This window comes from Canis lupus, chromosome 9 (genome assembly GCF_011100685.1).
Source record: "Canis lupus familiaris isolate Mischka breed German Shepherd chromosome 9, alternate assembly UU_Cfam_GSD_1.0, whole genome shotgun sequence".
Lineage (NCBI taxonomy): Eukaryota > Metazoa > Chordata > Mammalia > Carnivora > Canidae > Canis > Canis lupus.
Genome location: NC_049230.1, coordinates 2,845,598 through 2,872,761, shown reverse-complemented (window position 1 = coordinate 2,872,761; position 27,164 = coordinate 2,845,598). Strand labels below are relative to the sequence as shown.

At 54.9% G+C, this 27,164-nt stretch overlaps 1 protein-coding gene across 10 annotated transcripts in view; it reads right to left on the bottom strand.

Annotated features, from left to right (window-relative positions):
• Nucleotides 1-27,164, bottom strand: part of RBFOX3 (RNA binding fox-1 homolog 3) — a 445,638-nt gene that overhangs the window by 379,986 nt on the left and 38,488 nt on the right. For 4 of the 10 annotated variants that reach the window (XM_038546408.1, XM_038546403.1, XM_038546397.1 and 1 more), the window contains exon 2: nt 13,315-13,520. The exons of 4 other annotated variants lie outside the window; for them this stretch is intronic. The gene's annotated coding sequence lies outside the window, so the exon portion shown is untranslated. Of the gene's footprint in view, nt 1-10,235; nt 10,381-13,314; nt 13,521-14,772; nt 16,201-27,164 lie in introns of those variants that run through there. 2 more of the 10 variants (XM_038546401.1, XM_038546400.1) reach the window with 2 other exon arrangements.

Genomic DNA, 27,164 nt, shown 5'->3' with positions numbered 1-27,164 from the left:
TCAAGGAGCCAACACAGCCAATGAAAACACAACACGGCCAGCTGAATTTGAACTCCAGACATACACATACACAAAATAAAACACCTTTAGAGGAAGTATGTCCCATATAACACTGGCAATACTTGGGATATACTTATTCCTTTCTATTTTTTTAAAATAGTATTTAAGATTTACTTATTTTAGAGAGAGAGCATGCAGAGGGGAGAAGAGAGGGAGAGAGAGAATATCAAGCAGACTTTCTGTGGAGCACAGAGCCCAAGGTGGGGCTCGATCTCATGACCCCGAGATCACAAGCTGAAACCGGGAGCCAGACACATAACCGACTGTGCCACTCAGGTGCCCCTGGGATACACTTATTCATAAATAGTTATAAATAACTATTTATTCAAAATAGTTAGTATTTATCTGAAATTCAAGTTTGCCTAGGCATCCTGGATTTTATGTGGCACCCTTCACCCCCATGGCATGTGACCTCTTCCCCCACCACGCCGGGCCACTTCCCCCTTCTCTCTGACTCCTCTCCACTGTAGGGTCTTGGAGGACAAGCCAGGCCAGGCCACCCTGCAGCTCACCCTCCCTCCCAGAGGGCCATAAGGAGCTCTAGGACAGGAAGCAGAGGTGCCCCAAGTACTTCCTACTCCCCCAGACAGATGAAAAGGAGAGAGAGAGAGACAAAAGCCTCGAATAAAGAAAGGCAGGGGAGGCCTGGCTGGTGGGATGCTGCGGGCCATACACCTGCCTGGGAGCAATGGGGGGGCCAAGGTACGGCCTGAAGCTTGGACGCATCCAAGAGCCTCTTGCAGCCCAGCCAGGGCAGAGAGGCCTTTCATGCTCCTAGCAGCAAGCGGGAGGACAGGGCTCCTCCCCCAGCGGGCCAGAACAGGCACCTGTCCCTTTAACGGGCCGGCTTCTTGTGCTCCCACAGCTGTGGCCACCCCGGGTGAATGGCTGCTGGAGAGAGGACCACATCTGGGATTTTCCAAAGCAATGATTCAGCCTGGATGTGTTCAGAAACCTCACCTCAAGTCTAAGTGATTATTTCCGCCTTCCCATCTTCCTCTGGAATGTTCCTTCCCTCTCCCCTCCCCCTCCCCCCCCCCCGCCCCCCCGCATCACCTGACTCCTATCCCCACCCTGGTTCTGGTTTTCTTTATGAATCTGCCAGCAGGAGAAGCCAAAGCAGAATGAAGGGGAATGTGCACCAGCTGGAGAAAGGCAGCATCTCCTCCCCCCGGGGGCCAAGGACAACATTCTCTAGGAACAAAAAAGACTGCGGGGGTGGGAAACCAGGCAGAGAAAAGAAACATCAGCTCCAGCCACTCCAGCTCCCGAGGAAAGGGTGCGGGCCCCCAGGGGACCTGCTGCCCATGAGATACATATAGGGTTCCAGGGAACAGAATGAGCAAGAGAGGGATCCAAAAGGAGGCATCAGGGATCCCTGGGTCGCGCAGCGGTTTGGCGCCTGCCTTTGGCCCAGGGCGTGATCCTGGAGACCCGGGATCGAATCCCACGTCGGGCTCCCGGTGCATGGAGCCTGCTTCTCCCTCTGCCTGTGTCTCTGCCTCTCTCTCTCTCTCTCTCTCTCTCTCTCTGTGACTATCATAAATTAAAAAAATAATAAATAAATAAAAAATAAAAAAAAACAAAAGGAGGCATCAGAAGGTTGTTTAAAATCATTCCCGTGTTCCTTTAACAGTAATTTCCTGAGCAGCTACTATGCGGGTGCTGGGGTAACGGTGGTGAGCAAGATGGGGAGGCTCCAGCCTCCTGGGCTGGCCAGCTGAGTCCTTCTCAAACTGCAGTGTGTCCCCAAAACCACACAGGGATCTTGTTAAGGAGCAGATTCTGAGTCGGCAACCTGGGGCGGGGCTCGGATTCTGCATCTCTGGCCAGCTCTCAGATGGACAGATGCAGGGGGCCTGAGGACCACGCTCTGAGTAGCGTGCTAGTCAGAGCGTGCTAGTCGCCAACTTTGCATCCTGGCAGCTCCTGAGGTGTTCTGAAAGCCCAGGTCCCGCCCACAGAGGTTCTGACCTATTGGCTGAGGTCGCGGCCTGCTTGACCAGGATTCTGAAAGCACCTGGGTCAAGATCTGCTGCTCTAATGGGAAACTGTGGTTCTTTAAACAGCGCACCAAGCTCTTCGTTGTCGCGTGTGGCTGTGGAAAATATGCAGAGGACAGGGATGGAGTACCCTGAGGACTCTGGGAAGGGGTCTTAAGTCCCACATTCTGAATGAGTAGATGTTGGGGTGACAGCATGCCAGAACAGGGCTGGGGACAAAGGGAACCAGGTCAGCAGAGGCCCTGAGGCTGCAAGGGCAAGGTGCCGGCCCAGGAGGACAAGGAGCTGGAGTCTCAGAAATTCAGGGAAGAAGCTTGAGGTGCAGAGGACGTGGGGGGGGGGGGCCAGGCAGGGAGGGGGGCCTTGTGGAGCTCCAGCCATCTTCCCAAAGCTGTGGGAGCCCCTGGAGAGGCTTGGAATGCAGGAGTAACACAATCAGATTTACTTTTTAGAAGGTATTACTGACTTCAGCTTAGAGAACCGGGCTGAGTTGCACCAGAAAAAGAAAGAAAAGAGTGTTATGTGTCTCCATCACTCACCCTTCGAAAAAGACAAGTCTAGTGCTCGCTTCGGCAGCACATATACGAAAAAGACAAGTCTAAATGAGGCTAAAGCCTGCAGAACTGAGGTGCCTTGTCTTCAGGCCAAGATGAGGTGGGGTCACTTCCAGATTCTGAGAAAGAGAGGAGCCCCCAGCCCCATGGCTCAACCATGAGAAACTTCAGAGTTGCCAGCCTCCAAAATCAAGTGGGCAAAGTCCTAAAATAAATCTCTTGATATGGACAATGATAATGATACAGATTATAAATTATATAGATATGGATGGGGTGGGGATGGAGGTGAGGAGGGGGTGGGGATGGAGGTGGCATGGGGATGCAGAGGGAGGTAGGAAGCGAGATGGGGGTGGGGTGGGGGTGGGGATGGAGTTGGGGGTGCAGATGGAGGTGAAGTAGGAGTATGGATAGAGGTGGGGTGGGGGTGGAGGTGGGGGTGCAAATGGAGGTGAGGTGGAGATGGAGGTAGGAGTGCAGATGGGGGTAGAGTAGGGATGGGGAGGGAGATGAGGTGGGGATGGGGAGGGAGATGGAGGTGGGGGTACAGATGGAGGTGAGGTGGAGCTGGAGGTGAGGTGGAGATGGAGGTATGGGTGTGGATGGGGATGGGGGTGGGGTGGAGAAGGAGGTGTGGTGAGGTGGGGGTGGGGATGGAGGAGGGGATGGACACTGTGATCATCCAAGCACCCACTTCCCCATCATTAAAATGGGGTTCATAGAAGCCCCAATCCAGGCCCCACAGGCCTGAAGAGCATGGAGGGGAACTCAAGCCTGTAGAACCCACACACCAGCAGAACCCTCCGACTGGAAGGTCCCATCCCAGGCCCCATGGCAGCTTCGGACTCAACACCTAAGAGATGACCTTGACTTGATGAGGCCATTAGGAGCTAGTGCAGAAAATGTCCGTCTTCCCACTCCCAGGATTTACACTCCCCCAAAGTTGGACTTCCCAACAGAGAAGCAGGAAATGAGAAACACATGTGGGAACCTAGTAGCATGTAGGGTGCCGAAGAGACTAGGTTCTACCTAGGGTTCCCTTAGCAGGGAAGTAGCAGGGCCCCAAAGACGGAAGAAGGTGACCTACCTGAGTGGACGCAGCAGGGCAAGAAAATGTCCTCCAGGGAAAAGGAGCACCGTCCAAGACGGTCTTTGAGCTGATGACTTACTTATCATCAAACTTGAAGAAATGAACTCAACTAAAAACCATTTTAATGTTATTACATAGCGGGACGGGGGGGTGGTGGCAGAGAAAGACCTCTTGTATGTCGAGTGCCAAGGTCCCGTGGTAAGAGGCAAAGTTTGCAAAAGCACAGTGTCAAAAGCGATAGGCATGTGGTTTGCCAATTAAGATCCCCCTTGCCGGCGCACACATCTTGTGGCTTATCATTTCTGCCTGTTTCAGAGTTGGCTCCTGCTCCTGCAGCAGCTGGTCAACCCGCCTCCTCCCTGGAAACCCAGAGAAGGGGAGGCGGGGGCTAGGGAAAGGCAGGGGGAGACCGGCCCCAGGGAGACTGGAGGATAGTGCTCTCTGGACCAAAGCAGCATTGTGCCAAAGAAACCTTTGTGTCAAAGCTCTGATGGCCAGCGTAGGTCCCCCTGGCACGAGGGTGGTTCTGGACCACTGCCACAGGGGATGGATCTGCAGGGACCGCTGTGTAGACCCAGCATGGGCGGCAGTGCCCACAAGCGCCTAAAAATAAGCATCCGTTCAGCTCGGGATCCTGCTGCCCCTCCACCTGGCCCCAGAGTGTCCTCACTTCCTGGGACTGGGAACTGGCTGGCTTGCCAGTGGGCAGGAGGCGAATGGTTGGAGAGGGTTTGTGGGCAGGGGGATGGTGCGGGAACTCGTCCAACAGAACGGGCCACTTGCTGCGCTCCCCTCTCGTCTCCCCCACCCACCAGGGATTTCGGCAATGCCAGAGCAACCACAAAGCCCAGGGAAATCAGCAGCTCTGTAACCATACCAGCCTTGGGGAGTGCCAGGCACAAGTCCTATCCTCAGATAACTCCTGGTTAGTTGGGGATGCCAAGCAGGCAGATGGCCAGGTACACAGCAAGCTGTGTGAACACAGCACTCGCTTCCCCAGCCTGAGGCCCCCTGGGCTTCCGATACCTGCCTTTCCTCCTCTGTGTGGCCATAGTCAGGGAGGTGGCTCACTCAGGCTGTGTGCACACAGGACTGTCCCCTTCCCTGGATGCACTAGGTGAAGGCTAGGACCCGTCAGCCATCCTGGGGCCCTCTCTGGACCACAAACGCTGCACACTGACAAGCTTTTCCCACATCCTCAATGGAGACTGTTTGCTAAGGTGTCACCTGAATCCATAACATCTATGGGAAAGGAAGTTCCTAATAATCCTAGGGGCGCCTGGGTGGCTCAGGTGGTTCAGTGTCCTACTCTTGATTTCAGCTCAGGTCTCAATTTCAGAGTTGTGAGTTCAAGTCTTGCACACGGGTCCACGCTGAGCATGGAGCCGGCTTCAAAAATATCGTAATTGGGCAGCCCCAGTGGCACAGCGGTTTAGCGCTGCCTGCAGCCTGGGGCATGATCCTGGAGACCGGGGATCAAGTCCCACATCGGGCTCTCTGCATGGAGCCTGCTTCTCCCTCTGCCTGTGTCTCTGCCTCTGTGTGTGTGTGTGTCTCTATGAATAAATAAATAAAATTTTTTAAGAAAAGATACATTTTTTAAAAATAATAATCATAATCATAAAATGACACAAACCTATACACACTTCTTCTGGAAAGCTGAGGGATAAGTGGCTGGTGTATGACTGGCTTAGCTTGTAATGCTGACCGACTGGTGGATCACTCCACCCTTCTCTCGGCACAGGACCTCTACCTGTGGCTCACCCCATCACCTCATACTGCTATTTGCACAGCTGTGGTCACACCGGCTGCAAACACCCTGGTTCATAACACCCACCAAAGACCAGTGATCTAGAGGGACCCTGTGCCTTTAGACTCCCCCGCCTCCAGCTGCCATCAGAGGAGATCCAACACCACTTCCTCTTCCTGTGACCCTGGCCTCCTGGGCCTCAGTCTCCTTCCTGTCAAGCAGGGTCAGTGATGTGTACCTCACTGGCTTGTTCTGGGACCCAGTGACCTCAACCAACTGCTGAGCCCTTCGGGAGCAGGCCCCAGCCGGGGTTCTGGAGACACAGTGAAGACTAAGACCCCTGGCTTTACAGAGGGCAGATGGATATCAAATAATGCACCGCAGTGACTGCATTGCTGCTGCAGTCAGAGCTACAAGGGGACGTATAAGGGGTATGGGAAAAGCTAACTGGGACCCCTGGGTGGGGGCAGTTGAGGAATGCTTCCTTAAGGAGGTGACATTGCAAGACTGGGTTAGGACTAGTGACAAGGTAAAGGGGCAGAGAGGAAGGTGAACACTCCAAGCAGAGGGAACCATCTGTGCAAAGGCCCTGAGGCACCTTTCTGAGGAACCGCAAGATGAGGAGGCAGGGTGGCTCCTGGAGTGGCTGCTGAGGTCAGCCACAAGAAGCCTCTACGGATTTCCATCTTTATCCTGAGAACAGTGGGAAGCCATTAAAGCATTTAAGCCATGAATCAGTATGATCAGATTTGCATTTTTCAAAGATGCTCTGCCCACCCCACCCCCAATCCACTTCCCACTCTGTAGCCAAAGCCTGTGGAGGCAGGTGGGAGGCGATGGACACAGCCAAGGCTCCAGGAGGCTGTTCTGTGGGAAAGGGGAGAAGCAAAAAGAACTGGAAAGAGAGAGATGATGGGTAAGTTGTAGGCTGCGGGCCTGTATGAATGGGGAAGGGGGTACAGAGCTGCCATCCTCGAAAATGGAGAGGACCAGGTCTGGGCGGAGGCCTCCACGTTTGGACTGGTCAAATCTGGAGAGGGTACAGGAAAAGGCCCAGGCGTTCAGACGTAATGCAGGAGAGGACCCCATGGTGTGGTGGCTGCTGAGCTGGCACAGTCGAGATCTCAGCACAGGGACAGCAGGGAGAGAGGGTTATGGCAAAAGGAACCCCCAACAGGGGACAAGCTGGGGAAGCAAGCGTGGTATGGACGGGCGAGGGCAGTGGGCCCCAAGAAGGGAGCGCTGATGTCAGGGCACGTTCAGTGGAGGGTTGAGCAGGGAACAAGGATCCGATCCTCCAAACTGAGCATCCATGTGTCTCGGCAGCACTGACCCTGACCCCCCATGACCAAACCCCAAAGCCCACATGCAGACCAGCCTTCCCATCCCCCAAGCCCTGCCTTCAAGACTGGGCTGATTCCCAGCCCCAGGGCCACCCCATGCAGACTGATTGCAGAAGTGCCCTGACTACTCACACCTCCAGGTGGACGCCCCCTTTGCCATGGGACCTTACAGCCCCTCTCACAAAGAGGCGGGGTCTATGTCTATTTCTTCACCCCTGGAATCAGGGCTGGCCTCCTGACACTTTGGCCAAAAGACACCTGCCTCCACAGGCTATGCTCACGTCCACTTTCTGCCTGCAACACAGCCTGAGCTAGCCTCCTGGGGGACAAAAACCCACATGAGGTAGGAATCAGTGGTCAGTCTCACCGGCCTCCAGTCCACTCGCCAACTGACCACAGATGCATGAGTGAGCCCGGCTGAGATCAGCACAAGTGCCCAGCTGACACACAACATTCATGAGCAAGAAGAAACAACCATCATTCCATACTGCTGAGTTTGGGGACTTGTTTGTTATGCAACAGTAGCTAACTGATACACACTTCCCCCCTAACAGCGTGGGAGAGATGCCCCACAACGTCATCCCGCTTCTCCGCACTGGATAAAACCCAATGGAGACCTGCAGCTAAATCCACTCTGGCAGAGTTTAGAATTGATCTACTTGGTGAGATCTTTGCCTTAAATTTTTCTTTTAACACATTTTCCATCAGAAACGTAAGGAGCCACTTGGATGGCCCCTGCAGAGTTCTCAGAAGCATCTTGTCCCGGGTTTCTCCAGAGAGGCTTGTTTTGTTTGTTGGAGAGTGTGTTCTCTTGCCGCTTTTCAAATGCTCCATTTTGCTCTGACGGCAGCCAGGGCATTTGATCGCATGAGAGATGGTGATGTGGTTGCAATTGCTGTCAATATTCCTTTTATGACTCTGAATTTGCATCTGTGCGAGGCTGGTAATTCTTATCTGAATGCCAAGCACAAATAAATGAAACTTATTTAAAATAACTGGGAAAATTCCATGCTGGAGGTTAAAAAAAAAAAAAATCCTTTTGCTGCTGCAGATGGAGAAGCTGGTCCTGGCAAGGCCATTTGAAATCAACTCAACAACTGGCCGGCCCCAAAGATTCTGTGGCAGGTGCATGCAAGCAGAAAGACGGACAACAGAGCCCCAGAACACTCACCCTTCAGTGCCCCAATTCCCCAAGACCCCCTCCACCCCCCAACCCCGAGAGTGTGGAAGCAGCATGAGGAGAAGAGCATAGTGCTAACATCATGAGTCACTGTGTGGCGCCCCTGCCCACACACACGGTTGTCTGTGGTCCTCAGATCATCCTTGTGAGGGGTGCAGGGCCAGAGGTGTGTGACGCTACACAGCACGTCAGTGACAGCCCAATCCCAAGACCTCTACCCTACAGTTCTTTGCAAGAGGCAACTGCAGGGGTTCTGCTTTTTTAATCCTAACGTAGAGCCATCTGATCTACCGACCGTATTAATGGGCCAATCGTTCTGTTTGGGGCAGGAAGGGGGTTAGTCACCGCAGCATCATGACCAGGAGAACACAGCATCATCCACCAATCTGCAGGGCTGCCGAGCCAGGGCGCCCCCCCCACCCCCACCCCCTGCCCAGGACTATAGAAATCACCAGTCAGAGGGCCGGTGTGAAACTCTCTTCCACAAGCAGTAGCCAAGTGCAACAGCTCAGAAGCACCCCCAACCCCCCACGCCCCCACCAGAAGCCACCTCACCCCACCCTCCATGCTCAGCTCTGCTTCCGGACCTCCTCCACGGCTGGTGACCTTGGACTCTATTGGCCCAGGGTGGAGTCTGGCCTGGAAACTGCATTTTTTTTTTTCAAGAAACACAGTGTTTCAGATGCAGGGGGTCCAGGGACCACAACCTTGAAAATTTGTGACCACAGAAGAGAGGCTCTGCGCACCCAGAGAAAGAACAGGACCCTCTTGGAGGCAGGGCAGGGGCTGCGGGAAAACAGATGAAGGTACGGCTGGAGGAATCGGGGCAGGACTGCACCATGGAAGGAAGGGACATCTGAGCTGGGTCTTAAGGCACGAGCGGGAGTTTCTAAGTGGTGGGGTTGTGGGGAAGGCGTCCCTATCTGGCCCTTGAGCCCAGGCCCCATGGCGGGCACTTTCTCCTGGGTGTTCTCCTCCCCTTGGCAACAGGCCTCTTACTCCCCCCCCACCCCACCCCACCCCCGCCCCGAATGCTCACTGCAAGATAGACCTCCGGGGCTCCATCCCACCTGCTGGACTGAAGATCCTCCAGGGCAGCTCTGTGCAAAACCCTCGGGCTGCTCCCAGGGACAAGCACCAGGCCTTCCCAGTCAGGAAAATAAGTAATAGCTGATGGGTTTATCAACCGGCCCTAAATTAGGAAGCCATCTGCAGGCTCTGCTCCACCCCCACTCTGCTGTTGCTGTTTCATTCGTTTCCCCCAGAAGAGAAGGGCCTGCCCAGGACTCTGCCCCGAAACCCAGGCCTGAGCTTGGTGGCCCCCAAGCTGGCTGAGTGTCCTGGGGCGGCCCTAACAACGCAGCACACAGCGTGGGGCTAAAGACGCCAGGAGTCTACACCTGCAGTCTGGAGCGGGAAGTCCAGGGGGCAATGCCCCCCCCCAAAACACACCCTCCCCACTCTGCCCTCCCATCGGCTCCCCAGTATGCATGTGGAGCCCAAATGTCCCCTTCTGATAAGGACACCAGTCCTATCGGATGGTGATGACTTCATTTTAGCTGCATCCCCGTGAGCACCCTGTTTCCGAAGAAAGCCACGTTCTGAGGTCCTAGGGCTTGGGACTCCATCGCGACTTTTTGAGGGGACACAATTCTTCCCTCCGGCCAGGCTCCGGCGCTCCCCTGGGAGGGCCCGCGAGCCACATGCAGCTGTCAGAGCCAGAGGGAAGGAGCCAGGGATGGCCCACAAGGGGCCCGAGGAAGGCAGTGGGGCCCAGACAGGCTGCTGGGCCTGCTCAGTCCCTGCATGACCCTGCATGGGAGCGGCTACCTTTCCAGGCCTGAGGCCCAGCGCCAGGTGGGGACAGCAGTCAGTTCCATGGAGGACGCCAGTGTTTGATATGGAGATTTTGGCAGTAAGAATGGATGTGCCTCAGTGAGAGGTTTATGTAAAATGACAGCTTTTGGGGGGAATGAAGTCGTCAGATTGGGGGAAAAAAGGAAGGAAGAACAAGGAGGAAGAGAAGGAAGGGGGCCACAGGGAAAGTGCCTCCCACCCCTAGCAGAGCACCCCCTCCCTGTGCAATGCCTGAAAGGTGGGTGGGGGGCACAGCAGTCCCTGGGCTGTGGGGCCCCCAGAGAGAACCCCTGCATCTGGAGCTGCTTCCTCCTCCCTTCCATCTGCCCCACCTGCCCCCCCCAGCCCCGTCTCATTCCCCTCCCCCGGCGCTGCCCCCAGCACACATACCCCTCACTCACCGTCCTGATCCCTGAGCCGGGATGAGGACCCCAGGTGACAGGCCCCGGGCAGGGACAGCCACACACTCAGACTGTAAAGGAGACTCCACTGAGTCCTTCTTGGGAAACCCACAAAAGCACAGGATTGCACATAATTGCCCTTTGTTTAAGAGGCAAATGAATATTCCTGCAGAGCGTTCTTCACACAGATAAGCTTCCAAAAATTGCCATCAATTTGTTGCCAAGTATGGGACTGTTACTTCCTTCCCAACCCCCTCGGATGTTTTCTGTGCCCGCCTGAACTGCAAACTGCCTTCCCTGGTGGCCCTGTGGGGCTAAGGCAGGCCACCTCATCCCGCCGGGCTAACGGAGCTGGCTCCGCCAGGAAGGAAAAGTGAAGGTCAAAGATACTGATGAAGGTCACTTCACGCATGCAGCACCCACAGTGAACCAGGTAACAGGACCTAGCACCTGTCTCACCTGGATGCTTCATCTCTGTTCCTGGGCGTCCAGAAGGCCCCTTGCTCACCACAAGGGAAAGGCGGACACGGGGACACCCACCCGGCCCTGGGAGAGAGGTTCTCGCCATGACCCAGGCCACAGAGGGGGACTAGTACAGACCCCACCCCAAACTTCACGGAAATCTCCAGTGAACCTCTGATGAGAAGAAGTGCTCAAGGCAGGGGGCCAACTTGCCAGAAATCCCCGGGGTCCCACCTCCCAGAGGCACAATGTAGGCCTTGGCCAGCTTCTGAAGACAAGACACTTCCAAAGGCATTGCTGGGCTCCTGGAAGGAGAGAGGTGTCCTCTGTCCTTCCGCCAGGTGAATTTTCAGGACACGGTAGCATCTTGCAGGCCTGGCTGTCCCCATGCCCCCACTCTGCTGTCCCAGGACAAGGATCCAGGGCTGGGGATGAAGTCCTACCATGAGTTATGCACCCAAGAGAGACACCTAGCCGGAGTCCCTGTTGCAGGCAGCCACAGAGGTATGCCCACCATGGGGGCAGGGGCCAGGGCTTTGGGAGCTCCTGCTGGAATGAGCCCACCTGCTCCAGGGGCTTTGTTTTTCTTCCAACTGGGAGTATCAGTCACAACACTTTGTCTTCTGGAATACTTAGGGATGAGGTGGGGAGGGATGCCATCCCCATGGCCACTCCTGACACCAAAAAGAAGACACCCAGCCAGGCTCCACCCATCAGAGAGGCAAGGATACCTGTGTCCAGACTCATTGGCCCACAGATATTTGTTGAGCACCTACTGTGTGAGCCCCAAGCAATGAAAGCCCACATCCCACTCCATCCCACTCCATCCCACTCCGTCCCACTCAGTCCTGCTCCTGAATCTAGGCCTCAACAGTACTGGGTATTCTGTGCAGTCACTGCGCTAGCTAGGAGCCCCTGAAATACAGCCCCGGGACAGGGTTTGGATCTAAGCGACTTGTCTGGGACTGATCCAGGATCAGGGGCCTGAGATGGGGACAGAAGGGCAGTGTGTGCGTGTGTATTCATGTGGTATTGGTGAACTGTTCACCCTGCAGGTAACTGGGGCTCAGTCTGTTGGGGATCTTCTGGGGACACACGAGGATTGACCCCAGCCTTGTGAAGGTGGAGAGGCTGGGACGGGGGTAGCATTTCCACCCCATGTCCCCAGTGACAGAGCGCTGTCTGGGTGCATTAAGTCTCCACACTGTGGCTGCTCCATTAGCCGCCTGGGCCGCCCCCCACCCCCAGACAAAGCTTGGGGGCAGAGGAGCTCAGGTAGTCAAGGCGGGGGCCACCAGCATGCAGGGGAACTGAGCACTCATGGCCAGTGGGAGCTGGGCCCAGAGGCCTCCAGGGGACACTCGTTCCCAAGGTGGTCCCAGGAGGCCCAAAACAAGGTGGTTGCCTATTTCCAGGAGGACGTGCATCCTCCGCTCACCCTTGGCCCCCAGCCTGTCCCCTGAGGACCAGCTCATCAAGGACCCCACCATGAGACTGTCACTGCAGGACCAACTGATAAGCGTGTGTGTCCCCCTAGCACCAAATGCACAAGTTGAAGCCCAATCTTCAACATGACAGTGTTAGGAGGTGGGGCTTTGGGGAGGTGAGTGGTCACAAAGGTAGAGCCCTGGTGAATGTGGTCAGTGCCCTTATAGGAGGGACCCCAGAGAAAGCCCCCTCACCCCTTCAGTGTGAGGACACGGGGAGAACACAGCCGTCTATGAACCAGGAGGCCCTCACTGGACTCAGGATGTGCTGACACCATGGTCCTGGGCCCCCAGCCTCCACAACCATGACAAATCAGTGCGTGTGGTTTATCAACCCCCCATCTGTGCTGCGGGGTCACCACTGCCCCAAGGACGACGACAATAGGTAGATGCACCCCAGCTTCTCCACTGGCAGCATCGCCTTGGACTTAATTCCAAGGCTGTGTTCTCTGCCCCTCCCCAACCCCTGCCGGGAAGGAGCCAGGCACACCCCACCACCCTGCACCCTTGCACCCCTGCCACACAGCCCCCAAACCACAGCCTGCTGAGCAGCGCCAACAGCCAGACAGGAGACATAGCTGCGGAGCCTGGCAGAGAGGAGGGGCATTGGCCCCGAGGCTACCCAGGAGATCCCCACGTCAGGCCAGGGTCAGAGTGCCCCCCCACCCTTCTTTAGCTGCCCCCACCTCCCTCCCCCTCCCACCCTGCTTTTTTTTTTAACTAAGCTTCTTTTGTTTTTTGAGGATCCCTTCATGTGTGCACGCCCGCACATGCATGTCAAGTTTTTATTCCAATCCTTCAATGAGGTCTTTGCTGAGAATTTACAATTCCCCTGTGGCCTCAATCTTGCAAAGATTGCTTTTTAACGCTGTTAGGCCTTAATTCTAATAAGCCTCCTCTTTATTACAGAACCAGGTCACATTTCCTTGACACCGCCAGAAAATCTTTCATCGGCCGGGAGGGGTCCAGGGGGGGCAGGCAGAGAGAGGGCTAGAAAGAGGAAGGGGCAGGGAGACAGAATCGGAGAGGAATCCTCCCTTAATGTGATGGAATTCTAAATAATCTAATTTCTGGGAACCAGGGTGGCCTGACCGCTTTAGAGAACTCTGTGATACGACTGCGTCTCCTACCAGCGTCAGTTTTCCTTTTGTGTCTTGATTTGTCAAGTGACAAGAGGAGGGAGGGGCAGCAACGGGACGGCTGCCCGCGCCAGGCACGCATCCAGGCTCCGCCCTGGACAGACGGTCATCTGCTCTGGCCCAGCACGTGTCCTCCGGCCAGGCGGCTCCGGTCCTGAGGGCCAGCAGAGGAAACAGGGGAACAGCACCAGCAGGCTCTAGGACAGAAACCAAACCCACTCAGAGGAGAGGCACACCGGTGGGTGTGGATACCTGGGAACCCGTCAATCAAACCATCCCTCTTCCGGCCTCCCCGCTCCTTCCCAGGGGGGTTTGGGGCCACGGCCGGGGGAGGGGGCATACTGCTGAGGATCACCAAGCTTATCTCTACCTGCCTTCTCAGGACAAAAGGACACCCCTGGGGATCCCTGGGTGGCTCAGCGGTTTAGAGCCTGCCTTCGGCCCAGGGTATGATTCTGGAGACCCGGGATCGAGTCCCACGTCGGGCTCCCTGCATGGAGCCTGCTTCTCCCTCTGCCTGTGTCTCTGCCTCTCTCTCTCTCTGTCTCTCATAAATAAATAAAATCTTAAAAAAAAAAAAAAAGGACACCCCTTTGCAATGTTAAGCAACTACTATGTGCCATAGCTGGGCAAGGTCCCTCCCCACCACTGCTTGTCACTGGGAGTGGAAGGAGTCCAAGAGGGAAAGGCTGACATGTGCCAGAACGGCTCCTAAAACCTCCAAGACTGAGCATGTGCACCTAGGAATAAGGCCTTCACTCTAGAAGGTTCTGCACATGGAGGACGTGGGGTGGGGCCTGCGGAAGGATGGAGAATGAAATGGACCCGGAGAGGTTCTCTGGAAGCTTCTCTCCCTTGTCACCAACCAGCCCCTCTCCAAGACCTGTCCCCCTCACATGTCAGCAGTGGGGCGTTTACATCAAGGCAGCACGGGACCCCGGGCCACCACGGTGAACAAAACCACCCGAGGCCTGGGGCCGTGGGACCTCCGAACCGTGGGAAGACACGTCCTGCACAGCCAGCAAGCCTGGCGGCCCTCCTCCTGCCCCTGAGCCTGTGTGACCCCACGGCGCTCCTCTGGGAGGGCAGTGTGAGTGCAGCCAATGGTTTAAATATAAAATTTAAATCGATACGATGTCTCATGTAAGGCACCTTAGAAATCAAAGGTATTTTTTTAAACTTTGGTGCCAAAGAGCTCGGGTGCCCAGGCTGAGGTGCTGGTGTGAGGGTGGGGATGGGGGAGGGGGCCGTGCCACCCCCCAGACCCCACGGGTGGTGTGGGTGCTCTGCATGGTCCAGGGCACAGACGCGCGGGCTCCTGGGGCAGCCCCTCTGCCCACACAGGGGCCTGCTCCTCTGACTGGGCCTGAGCCTCCCCTGACCCCGGAGCCCCCAGCCACCCACCCAGCAAGAGCGTGGACAAGGTGAAGACAGGGCGTGTGCATATACCTGTGCTACACGAATATTCCACCATCATGGTCACAACAGACTGCGGATACATCCTTCCATGCTCGTCTACCGCAACGGCACGACACCCACCGTCTGGGTAGACCATCCCCTCGTGCAGGGGCTTCTCAGCAGTGGGCGGCCTAGGAGAGGCGGCGTGCCCACCACACGGCGGGGAGAGGGTGGCACTGGGCGGGATGGGCTGGCACTTCACTCTGCACCTGCCGCCAAGTAACGCGGGGTCCTTGTGTGTTCCAACAACCCTCCTAGGGGGGAGCAAGGTGGCAGCCCTTGGCCCGCGGACAGCAGATTCTTGGATTCCACAAAATATAATTGTGAAGACCAATCTGCCAGCAGAGAAATATGCAGCATATTCACAAGCTAAATATAAATAATATTGATTTGTCTGCCATCTTGAATTATCCATGTCACTTCTTTTTTCCATTAGCATCAATAATCACGAGCTGACCCCCCCTGTGGATGGCCACGTTGCCCTCTGAAGGACACAGCCAGCCCCAGGGTCATGCACCGAGAGGAGTCTCAGGCTGCCTTCCAGAATGGCCTGCCATCTTCTAGAACAGTCCAGCACCTTCCTGGGAATGTTTCCTCCCCAACAACTACTCCTCACTCCAAGCCCAGCAGTGAGGGGCAGCTTGAAGGCACATCTGAGACCCCCACTTTTAGAGGCATTCTGTTCTCTCTGGCAGCCGCCCTTGCTTCTGGGGAAGCAGGTGGCACACAGTCCAAGGTTCACTCCGGCTGAAGGAAAGGGAGCTGATATGGCTGGATATGCAGCCCAACCAAACCCGCGGGGCATCGCCTCACACTTGCCAACCATCCCCAGGGCCAGAACCGGGGCCCGTTTCCCGTCCGGGCCAAGAACCTCAGTAGCTATCCTACTGATCAGCAGCCCCACCACCACCACCACCAGCCCCAGGGCACAGCGTGTGCCCACAGCATGGCCGGGAGGCGGCCCAGGCCTCCTGCCTGCCCTCCCTCACCGGCAAGACACCCCGGGGCTGTTAGCAACAGAAAGAACAGGGCATGGAACCCACACAGGCCGCTCGCCAGCCAGCCCAGCCAGGATGCAGGGTGCCCAGGGCACGTGGCCCACCCCGGCCAGATGTCAGAAAGCCCACAAACACCGACCGAGAACCTACCGCGAGGAGATAACTGTCCCGTGTGCTTTGCAGGAGACGGGGTCCCTGCCTTCGAAGCATTTACGATCGACGGGGGAGACAGATGTGCAAACTTACCTACCGGGACCTGTCATTTCTCATTCTTCCTCATCGGGGCTGTTATAACTCCCAGAGAAGTGCCATGAAGACAGGGACAAGGGACACCTGGGGGCTCAGCGGCTGAGCATCTGTCTGCCTCCAGGTCCTGGGATCGAGTCCCATATCGGGCTCCCTGAGTGGAGCCTGCTTCTCCCTCTGCCTGTGCCTCTGCCTCTCTCTGTGTCTCTCATGAAAAAATAAATAAAATCTTAAAAAAAAAAAAAAAAAAAAAAAAGACAGGGACGGACGGAGCCATAAGGAGGGGTTCTCAGGATGGCTCTTCATGTCTTCTGTGTGAAAGTACACCAACATTCCCGATGCCCACCCACCCTGGACACGGCTGTAGCTGCAGCTCTGCCTCGAGGCTTGTGGAAGGATCCAGAAGCTCCCCCATTTGCCTTCACCATCTACCTCGCCAGCCAAGCAGGGCATCAGGGTGAACGCTTCGCCTACAGCCTGGGCCCTGCCCTTTTCTGCTGGTGTTCTGGACACAGAGGCTGAGCCTGCAGATAGGAGAAAGGTGCCTCTGCCCATTCCGAGGGCCCCGCTCTCTGAGGGGCAGACGAAGAATCTGGCCGGAAGGAATCCCGGCCTGACTTCTTTCTCCTACCTGGGTCCACTCTTATCCCACCTTCCCTATTGGTTCTCAAAACAATCCCCTGCAGAAATTCTGATAGCATGGTCTGGGCATGTGCCATGCAGGCAACAGGTGCGGGGATGCTCGGGGTTGCGGCTGTTCTCACACGCCTGGCCAGGCGCACGTGTGTGCTCCCCAAAGAAGCCAGAGCCTATGCAGGAGCTGAAGCACGCACGCGCACACTCTCTCTCTCTCACATACACACACACACACACACACACACACACACACACTCCTCGCTGTTAAGGACCCAGAATGATGTATTCTCTGTTCTCCCAGCTATAATTATTTTAGCGTGGGAGACAAATTCTGTCTCCAGTAACTCAGAAGCGCTACATTAGAATATCACATTCTGTGGTCTTGGAAAATCTGTATAGTATCCCAGCCCCTTCCTCCATCCTGGGGCACAAAGAGGCTCTTCAGATGGGTGAACACACCACGGAGGCCCAGCACAGAGGGCTTCACGCCTGCTCCAAGCCGATCTACTTAGAGACCTCGGAACCACACATGCAGGTAACCATGGCAACTTTGGGGAAGTTAAAAAAAATAATAATAAGTTTGTGAGTTGTTGGTTGTTATTTGGTGCCTAGGTGGGTTGGGTTCTCTCCTTCTTTTTAAAGATAACAAGGTCCCTGAATCACACTTCTCTGAGTGTTTTGGGTAAGCGTCCAAGGCAGCAGCTGCCTCCAGACGTTTAATTACCTTCTGAGGGGGAAGCACGTGTCACGTCTGAGCACCACTGTCACAAGTCTGGGTTCTGTCCTCAGGGCGGGTTGTTCTCCAATGGGGTGACCTTGGGCCAGCGTGCCTCCCGAGTGTCACAGTGCCCCTCTCAGCACTGCTCCTCCCTAGAAGTCTGGAGACTAGCAATCCAGTTCCCTCTGGGTCCCAGGATATCACTCACACATTGTCCTCTGTGGGGAGCCCCCCCACCAGAGCCCAATCCCTGCACACAATCACCCCCCAACACACACACGGGTGTGCACAGAGGGCCAGCAGGCCTGTGCATAAACTCCAGTCCCCCAAAACCATATCCCTCCCTACACTCAGAAACACCAGGTGCCCTCAAAGGGCCCGGTGGCCTCAGTGGGACCACTGGCCTGGGCACCAGTCTTTCCCCATGAAGCCAACAAGATTTTCGATGCCAAGAAACACCCTCACGTGGACGGGGCATGTGCACATGCATGCATCCACGCATGCACACCTCCACTGGTTCAGTGGCCCGCTCGTGGCCATGCCGGCACGCTAAGTCAGGGTGGGAGGCCACCAAGCACGCTGCCTTGATTGTGTGCAGAGCACCTCGGAGCCGAACAATGGTGGAGCCCCACCCACGGCGCCGGCTGGAGTTTGCGTGTTGTTTATCACACACGGAAGACGGGCGCACTGGAGAGCTCTTGACGGCCACCGCGAGGCTCCATGTCACAGCTGTGGTGCCAATGGGCTGGGCACACGGCTGCGAAAAAAGGAATTATTTTTTTTAAGGCAGAAAAATCCTAAATGGCCCTTTTCAGCATTTCTGTGCACATAATTGTAGTATCCAAGTTAATGAAAGGCCTGGCATGCTGGCGGACTGAATACCCGCTAATGCCGCAGCCCGTGCCTCACGTGGAGCGGCTCCAGCACCGTCGTGGAAATCAGACCCCAGTGGGGAGGTGGGAGAGGGCGGGCAGGGAGGTGGGAAAAGCGTGCAATAAAGAGCGTTTCTAGGAATGACAGGACTCCCACGCGGGATCATATCATCAATTAGCCAGTGGGAGGGCCGAGCAGCCCTTGGCATCTCATTTCCACAAAGACAAAGTTTCCTTGAGGAAACTGCCAGGGTCTTCAAGGCGCTGAAATAAGACACAGAACAAATGAAGAAGGCCGGAGCAGGGCCTGGCCAGTACTCAGGCGCCCAGCCCTGGCACCCAGCAGGGGCCCGCGTGGGCTGAAGACATGTGTGGAACCCCCCAGTGCCTGAGAGGTGAGCACGTACAACACACGCACGGGCAGGTATGCCACATGCTCCGCACACATGTGTGTGCACACATGCATCCACAGACACACATGTGTGTGCACATATCCTCTGCTGTCAGGTCGGGGTCCTCTAGTCTGACCCCCATACATTCTAGTCTGTGGCTTTCCCAGTGCCAGGTGCTAAGGAGACAAACGCCCTGCAAATGTGTTCTCTAGATTTTGCCCCAAAGTAAGGCCTGACAGCACATCCCCCAAGTAGACCCCTCGGGTCTTCAGGCCCCAATTCCCCCAACCCCTCGGTGCTCACAGTATGTCAGATCCTCCAACAGTCCATTCTGGAGCCTTCAAACCTACAACCAAGGGGGCTCCCACCTCAAAGGCCCCGGGAAGCAGTCCAGCTCAGCCATCTAAGTAGAGGTGACTGATTTATTCTGACCGTCCTGACTCTTAACGACACTGCTCTCCTCCAGCCGTGCATGGCTTTAATTGTCCATCCAGCAGGGCAGGGAGGAACCGTAAATCTTTCCTCGCGGCTTCTCTGAGCTCAGCGCTGCTTGACCTGCCATTGCCAGCCCCTCCCCTGCATCCCGCTGGAGAAGTCTGCAGGCTTTGAAGGAGAAGAAGGGAGGAAGGGGGAAGGGGAGCAGGAGAAAGAGAACCAGGCTATGGGGTCAGGGAGGGGGAGAGAGGGATGGGCAGGAGGACACATGTGGCCACGTGCTCTGGCTGCTAATGGGGGCGGGGCACTGCAGAGGACTCACCGCTGCAGCCTCGAGATGCAACGTGCATGGGGTGCAGGGACCGCGCCCTCCGGCCCTAGCTCTCAAGCAGCCCGACTCCAGTAAAGCAGGGCCTGCATCCCTTCGCCTTGCTGGAAAACAGCACAGCCCTGAAAGGAACCCACTGGAGAGGAAATAATATTTCTCTATCCCATCTGCATTGTGTATGCAACCGAGCCCCATCTGGGGGCACAGGGACCTGCCCATAAGAGACAGGGGCGGGCCACAGGTGCAGAGCCCCAGACGTGGTGCTGGTACAAAAGGCCCAGCCGCAGGCCCCAAAGCACACCTCCTCCCCCTTCCAGCAGGCTTAATTTTTCTGTAATGTTGGTGTATATTAATGCATTTCGAGGTAGTGCACATCACAGTTATGATTATTACCTAAAGACTTCCTTTACAGCCCTCATTTCTAGCGCTCATTACTTTCTGAAAAATTATCCTCGGGGGCCGAAATTTTCCAAGTCTGGTCTTGTGAGTTTTCTTCTTAGGATCCAAGCAAAACATGTTATTGTGTCCATGATGGGAAGGGGGAGGGGGCTCTTCCTTAGTTGGTCTCCGTGGTGACACAGAGCCAAGAAAGAATAACATGATAACAGGGTGGGGGGGGGGGTGGAGAGGATGAAGGGGGCAGAGACCACACGCTACAGTTCCAACACATAAATACAGACACTGTTATCAATGACCTGGTTTCAGTTTTACCCATCTGTTCTGTGCAGACACTTCTACTTTTAAAATGAGATTTCAACCTAGGTGCAGGGAAGCACCCATGCATTTAGCACAGACAAGTCAGGAAAGCAAACACTCATCATTGCAACATTGTCAATGCACATTCAGAGTTGCACACATATCATCCAACTCAAGGGCAAACTTGCAGAAAGATCCCAGTCATAGCCAGGAGACACTGAAGAGTCAAAAGAATAAGGATTCTATGTGCATTCCTCTTAATTGTCCTAGGAGAGATCTGCGGTGAGAAAAAAATGTACTTGCTGGTAGTCATGCTGGAAAGTTGTCCCAGACACCACAGAAGGGCTTTCGTGGTGAGGGCAAGGGTAACTAGCGGGCTCCCCACCAAACAAAGGTCATCATCCAGCCTCTGACTCCCTGCCCTCGGCCAGGAGGCTGACTTGCGGCACGCTAACACTCGATGTGACGTGGGTTGTCCACGAGCACTGCTACAATATTACACCACTGAAAATCCTAATCTTCACCTTAGATTTCTCCAGCTCTTCCCTTTTCTGCTAAGATTCCAAAACACTTGACTAATGTACCCGTGGATGGCACCCCTATGAGGCAGGCAGCGAGCGCTATCAAGTCCATTATGAGCAGCTCGGGGAGCGCAGCGGCGACGTTGGTGAACCACAGCCCCATCCCTAGTCTACAAGAAGCCTGTGTAAGCAGCCCCTGGAGCCCCGGTTCCACCTCACCTGTCCCTGCAGTGGGGGCCCCAGCGGTGCCTAACAGCACCGCTGTGGTCCCTTCAATGAGGAAGAGTCAATATTCCAGAAAGACACACACACTTCATGTTTATTGCTAATGGTTTCCCCAAAACTATGTTTTGGTTTGTCACTCATCTCGGTACTGAAAGCAGAGGTGGGACAGAGAATCTCTCTGGCTGAGAGTAAATGCCATGGTGGGATCCACAGGTCCAGAGGAGGCTGGGAAGGGTGGTGGTGGGAGTGGGTCATGATGCTTCTTCCTTTCAGCACCACCATGGAAAACCCAGCTGGCAATGACCTAGGGCCCTCAACTCTGAGAATCCAAGGCCACTCTTACAAAAGCAAAGAGCCCAGCTGCAGTACCCCCCTAACTGTGGTTTGTGAAATTGTGGCCACCCCCACCCCGGGGAGCAGAAGCATGAGGAAGGACAGGTGGCCCATTGAGGCAACAACATACCATGAGGAAGCAAGAGCCCTCCATTCTCCCAGTGCCCTGGTCAGAGTGACCCCTGGTCCACAGCCCCATGGACAGGACCTGGCTCACGTCCCTCTGCCTGGCCTGGCTCTGAAAACCTGGGCAGCTGGGCTGCTCCTGGGGATGCCTCCAGCCCACCCAAGTAAGAAATGCTATAGAGAGATGCTCAGCCTCATCTTGGCACCTGGAACCATTTCAAAACCATGTCATCTCCTTGTGGCCATAGGAGACAATGCAGAGTCTGCGTCCTTAACTCAGACAAGATGTTCATCCCTCTAGTAGGCAGCTGGACCAGAAAAGGCCACGCTCACTACAGGCTGCTGTGAGCCTACTAAGTGCCAGCTCCTTGCTATGTGCTGCCTCCCCAGCGCTCAGCTGAGTAAAACGGGTTTGAGAGCTTGCTCCGGCCACGGGGTTGGGAAGTCTGCATTCCCTCCCGAGAACACGCTGCGGTCAGCTACCCCCCACCAAGCCCCAGTGTGGGCAGGCGCTTGCCTCCTCCATGCACTGGGCTGATCAGCAGAGCCGCTGCTCCAGTGGGCTCAAGGTCTCCAGAAAGGTAAGAAAGCTACAGCTTTGTTCAAAAGTTGCATAGCATTTCAACATGCATCTAAATGTGCGTCCTGGAGGTGAAGGGTGCTTCTTCTACAATCAGCCCATGGGAGGAACGCCCGGGATGGGCCATCTCAGGGAATCCCTGTTAACAAGGGGACTGACTAACCAAGGGTTCAGACTAGACCTCCAGGGACAGGCCAGGCTGTGAGGATGAATCAGCACGTGCTGCTGGAGTCTGGCAGGAGCCACAACACAACCCATTCTGATTTTCCTTCCTCTCCTCGGGTCCAAGGTAATGGGACACAGGAAAACCTGGTGTGTGTGGCCATCTCGCGCAAACTACTGGGAAATCATCTTCACACCTCCTGCTGAAAACAAGAGCTACATGGCCCTTCTTGCCACTGCCAACAGCAAAGAAAAAAATATGGGGTTGGGAAGAAGAGACCAGCAGGAGCTGTGCTGAAGGTGCCCGGCTGCTCCTACATAAGACCCGGGAGCGGCGTCTTATACCCGAGTCTCAGAAGAAAAGTTCCAGAAGATCTAGGAGTTATTTCCTGTTTAATCCAGTAGAGAAACTTCTCATTTATACTCAGTAGGGATTTTAAACTACTAGTTCAGCGAGAGATTATTTCCAAATGTACCTGGGTGTGTGCTCGTTCCTCTTTACCTCCCCAGAGATATCCATGCACTTTTTAATAGAACTAAACTTGATGTTCCTTGGCCTTCACAGAGGTTCCCCTTTCTGCACACAGAGGCTTCAGTGCTGAGAACGGTGTCTTCTCTGTGCTCTCATTATCCTGGCCTACAAGAAAGCTCTCCTGAGACATGATACCCAGCCCAGGAATCACCAGTCACCTGGGGCATGGATCGTCATCCCTCGGTCTCATTTGCTGTCACAGACAAGGAGACATCGGTGAGCAGGGCTGCAGTGTTCCAGATATTCAAAGGGAGACCTCCGAATGTGCCCTAGGCTTGTGTACTACGCTGCCCACACAACTGTAATGACCTGCCCTGTGAGAAGGGATTTTTTTGGAGGGGACTGTGTTACTTTTAGCTTATTTGTTTCAGTAGAAGGACAATTTTGAACTGAAACTAAGATGTCTCAGAGAAATCAAGGCACACAGATTCTCCTGTTATGTAGAGAAGATAGAAGTTATGATCTTGTCTGCCTGCACCCCGCCCCCCACCGCCAAAAGGAACCTGATGTAACTGTGCAGAGCCTGGCTGCTAGCAGGTGCCTGCCCCAGCAGTTCCCTCACCTGCAAGTGGGACTCTTTTCTAAAAGGGCTGAAGTAGACATACCTGAGCACCTGCCTCTCCTCCTGGTTGCTAATCACTGTCCAGCGCTACGCTGGACCAGAAGAGCTAGCCACTCCCTGCAGCACTCAGCAGACACCTGGCGGACACCTGCACACACAAGTACTGATGACCATGACAGGATCTCAGAAGGAGCCTGGCATGGCCAGGTACAACAGTGGCTTCACCCATGCCCCTGTTTTTGTAGAACCTTGGGAGGAAGATCTCAGTAGAGCCACTAACCAACGCAGTAAGTGGATGAAGTTCTGCTAAAAACACATATATCCTCCCCCTCCCATTTTTTTCTGCTAAGACTATGCTCTGGCTTTAGACACTAAACCTTAAAATATATTTTTTTAATATTTTATTTATTCATGATACACATAGAGAGAGACAGAGAGAGAGAGAGGCAGAGACACAGACAGAGGGAGAAGCAGGCTCCATGCCGGGAGCCCGACACGGGACTTGGGACTCCAGGATCACGCCCTGGGCCAAAGGCAGGCGCTAGACCACTAAGCCATCCAGGGGTCCCCTACATTTTTTTTCAACAAGAACTGCTTTGCTCTTGATCCTCAGAGAACACCACAGACTCTAAAGACCCCACCTCCCCTAACATGAAATTGATGCTAACAAGTTACAACCCACCTCCCAGGTGAAATCAGCAGGAACCAGCCCTGAGCTACACAGGAAGAGTGGATACTAGATCCAGAGGAAGGTGTCCCTATCACACAGTGGAGCACATCTTTAAGCCTCTAATTTAAAATAAAATTGAGTCTTTCCTAGGCCTGGCTGGCCATCCCTCGTGGTGGCCTGTCTTGCTCCTGAAGAGGAGCATTCGGATCTGCTCCACCTAAACTGGCAACACTTTCCAAAAGGCCATTTGTATACTGTGTACTGTGAGCTTCACTCCTCCCCCCCCCTTATTAAAGGAAACACTTTCAAATAAAGTAACAGATTGTATGCTCTTTATTATCTCAACTCACCTTCTAAGGCATGATTTGGTGGCAGCTCAAGTGTTGGAGAAACTGCCATAGCAAATTAATCTTAGTGCACTGCACTTTAAAATGTATATTTTATAAACTAAATCAGTTCTTGTCGTGAGGTATTTACGCAAGGACACTCATCCTCTGTCTGCAGATCCCCCACAAAGAACAGACCCTACTGTGTACTCAATTATTACCACTATCCAACTGTTCATTGAAAGCTGTCCTCAACTCTCCTAGCTAATGCAAGCAGAAAGTCACATATGAAGTGCCCGCATCCCTCAGAAAGTACAAGAGGAAAAACAGACGTGAAGGGAGGCAGACAGACAGACACAGCCGTGGGGGAGATGCAAACCCCCCCCCTTAAATTCTTATTTAAGAATTTATTTCTTAAAAAGAAGCCGCAATGGTTCAGAGACAAACCTACTTCAGAGAGGCTGCAGAAAATAAGATGTTTCGGTTGCCTGAATGTTTCATGAACCTGTGAAAATAACGTGCTGCTTTATAAAAGAACTTGGGGAGACATTGCAGCTCATCGAAAAGATGTAGGTGCAAATGGGATGTGTTCATCAAGCTGGTCTGTTCTGCGGCAGGAAAGGCCTGTGGCGGGTGGGGATTTGGGGAAAGGCAGGTACCCGATGAGGAGCATCTCTGTTCAAGGGGGGAAAGTTTCAAGATGGTTTTTTTTCCCCTTCACTTGTTTAAAAATAAAAAATTTCTCACCAAATGTCAGCTGTGTGTCAGGTTCCATTTGTCTTTATAACAGAGTATCAAGAAGGAGTGTGGAAATAAGCACAGAGAGACAACTGACCACAGACTGCAGGTGCATGAACAGCCGGGCTGGAGGAAGGGCTGTAATCCCTGGGAAATAACATTCTAGGGTGGAGTTTGGCTCCCACGTCTCCCTCCTGCGTGGTTCCTCTAGGCCCCATATACGCCCCCCCTCACCCCACCACCCTGACGCGTCTGAGTGGGATAGGAGGAGCTCCCTTCACTGATTCCACAAGCATACACTGAATAGCATGCATGTGCAGGAGGAGGTGGGCATAAATCAGCCAGGATCCTTGCCCATAAGAGCAAGGTGCCTCCAACCTGTACACGTCAAAGAATGAAGGAGCCTCAGGTCATGGTTGAAGGGGGCTCTGGGAAGAAGTCTGCTGAGTGGAACAGGCCTGAGCTATGTACCAGGCTGGCAGCATCCACAACTAGGGCTAGCACATATTCTGGCCGCTGCCACATTTCATGTATCCCCAGATATCAAAGAGCTCCATAATTTCTCTCCATTTCTCCCACAAGCCGTTGGCAAGGCTCAAAGTTAAAGAAGTGGCAGGAACACCACAGAAGGCCCACTCTGGAATGGCACCCAGGAGTCCTCCTACCTGCTTCCTTCCTAAATTTGCCTCTTCACTGGCCCTGGGCTCCCCTGGCTCTGCGTGCACCTCAGCAGCCCTCCCCTTCCCCCTAGCAGGGTGAGGGCGAGCGCCGGCAGCGCCCCCAGCGGCCCCAGTACAATGTCGGAGGCGGGAGGGCGGAGCGCGGGCAGCGCGCCCCTGGCCCTGTCCTTGGTGCTGCTCCGGGCTGCCCGCTCAAGGAGCCCTAGGTGGCAGGGGGCCGCCCAGGCCGCCGCCTTCCCTCCAGCCTTCCCTCCAGCCTGGCCTCTGGCCCTTGCTGAAGGGCAGTGAGCACACCCAGCTCTGCTGCTGCTCCTGTTGGAGGGCACTGGGCGAGGGGCATTCAGAATGAGCCAGAGGCCAGGCTGGGGGGGGAAGGGGAGGGGGCTTCCGAGATTCCCAGCTTCTCCCAGCATCCTAAGACAACATAAGGCCCAGGGAGGTGGACAGAGGTCTCTCTAGGCCCCAGATCCCCGGAGGGTGGGTCAGATAAATCGTTTAAGTCCTCTTTTCATGGGGGAAGAAATCGCTGTTGGAAATGGGCAACTCATGCCAGCAAACCCCAGCGGCTCCAACGCAAACAGCCTACAGGCCACTGGCCAGCCGTCCCCCTTACACACCGCTGCCTCACCAGGCCCAGACTGGCTGGCCTGAGTACGCCCCTGTCACTCTGCCTCTGCTCCCAAAATCCCCAGGGTTTCCCACCTCACCCACATTGTTACTACCCTCCCTGAAACTCCTGGCAGGGAAATGAGGGGTTAAGCGTCGCTTCCAGGAGTGTGCGGTGGCGAGCCTGTGCCCACGCAGAGAGGCCTCCAGTCCCCAGGGAGGGATGAGGGTGGCAGCCTCGAGGTCCTCCTCGTTCACCAGTGGAGGCGGGAAGGGAGGGGGTGCACATTGGCTGGTGCTTAGGAGGCGCCCTCCCCTGACCCTGCCCTGGGCCCCCACTGGAGGAGTGGCCCCCCTACGTTACATGCACCCCACTTTCATCAGGGGGTGCTTTTGCTGCAACTTTTCTCTCTCTCCCTTCACAGTTTTTGCTCACCTGGAAGGTCTGGTTTTAATTAGTGTAATATCCCCGTTAATAATGCAGCCTAATTAAGACATCCGCCCAAATCCACTATGCACAATTAACAAGCAGGTTCTGTGGCGATGTTTATACTTTTACTTATTTTTTATTTATTTATGTATGTATTTATCTTTTGCAGACCGGTAAAACCAAAGCTGTCTTCTGACTGAAAGACCTCATGAAGGGCGACCTGGAATCTGCTAGGCGCTGAGTGCCCGGGGCAACTGGGGGTGCACCCAGGGCGTTCCTGAGCAGGGAGGGTGTTTCAGCAGGAACTTCGTGACCCTGCGCGTGCAGATCCCTGACTTCACTTCACCTCTAGCTCGGGGTGGGGGTTCGCCTGGGAGATGGATCCTGGGTCCCTGTCCTTCACCTCCACCACCGGGTGTTCACAGGCAGGAAGAGCGGCGCCCCAGGAGTCCTTTTTTAAAGTGACCACTAAAAAATAAACCCAGTCCCTTGGAAAAGCTGGAAAGCTCTCACGGAGGAGTTTCCCTCACTCGGCAGGACCCTGTGCCCTGTGGCGGGAGGGAGCTCCAGA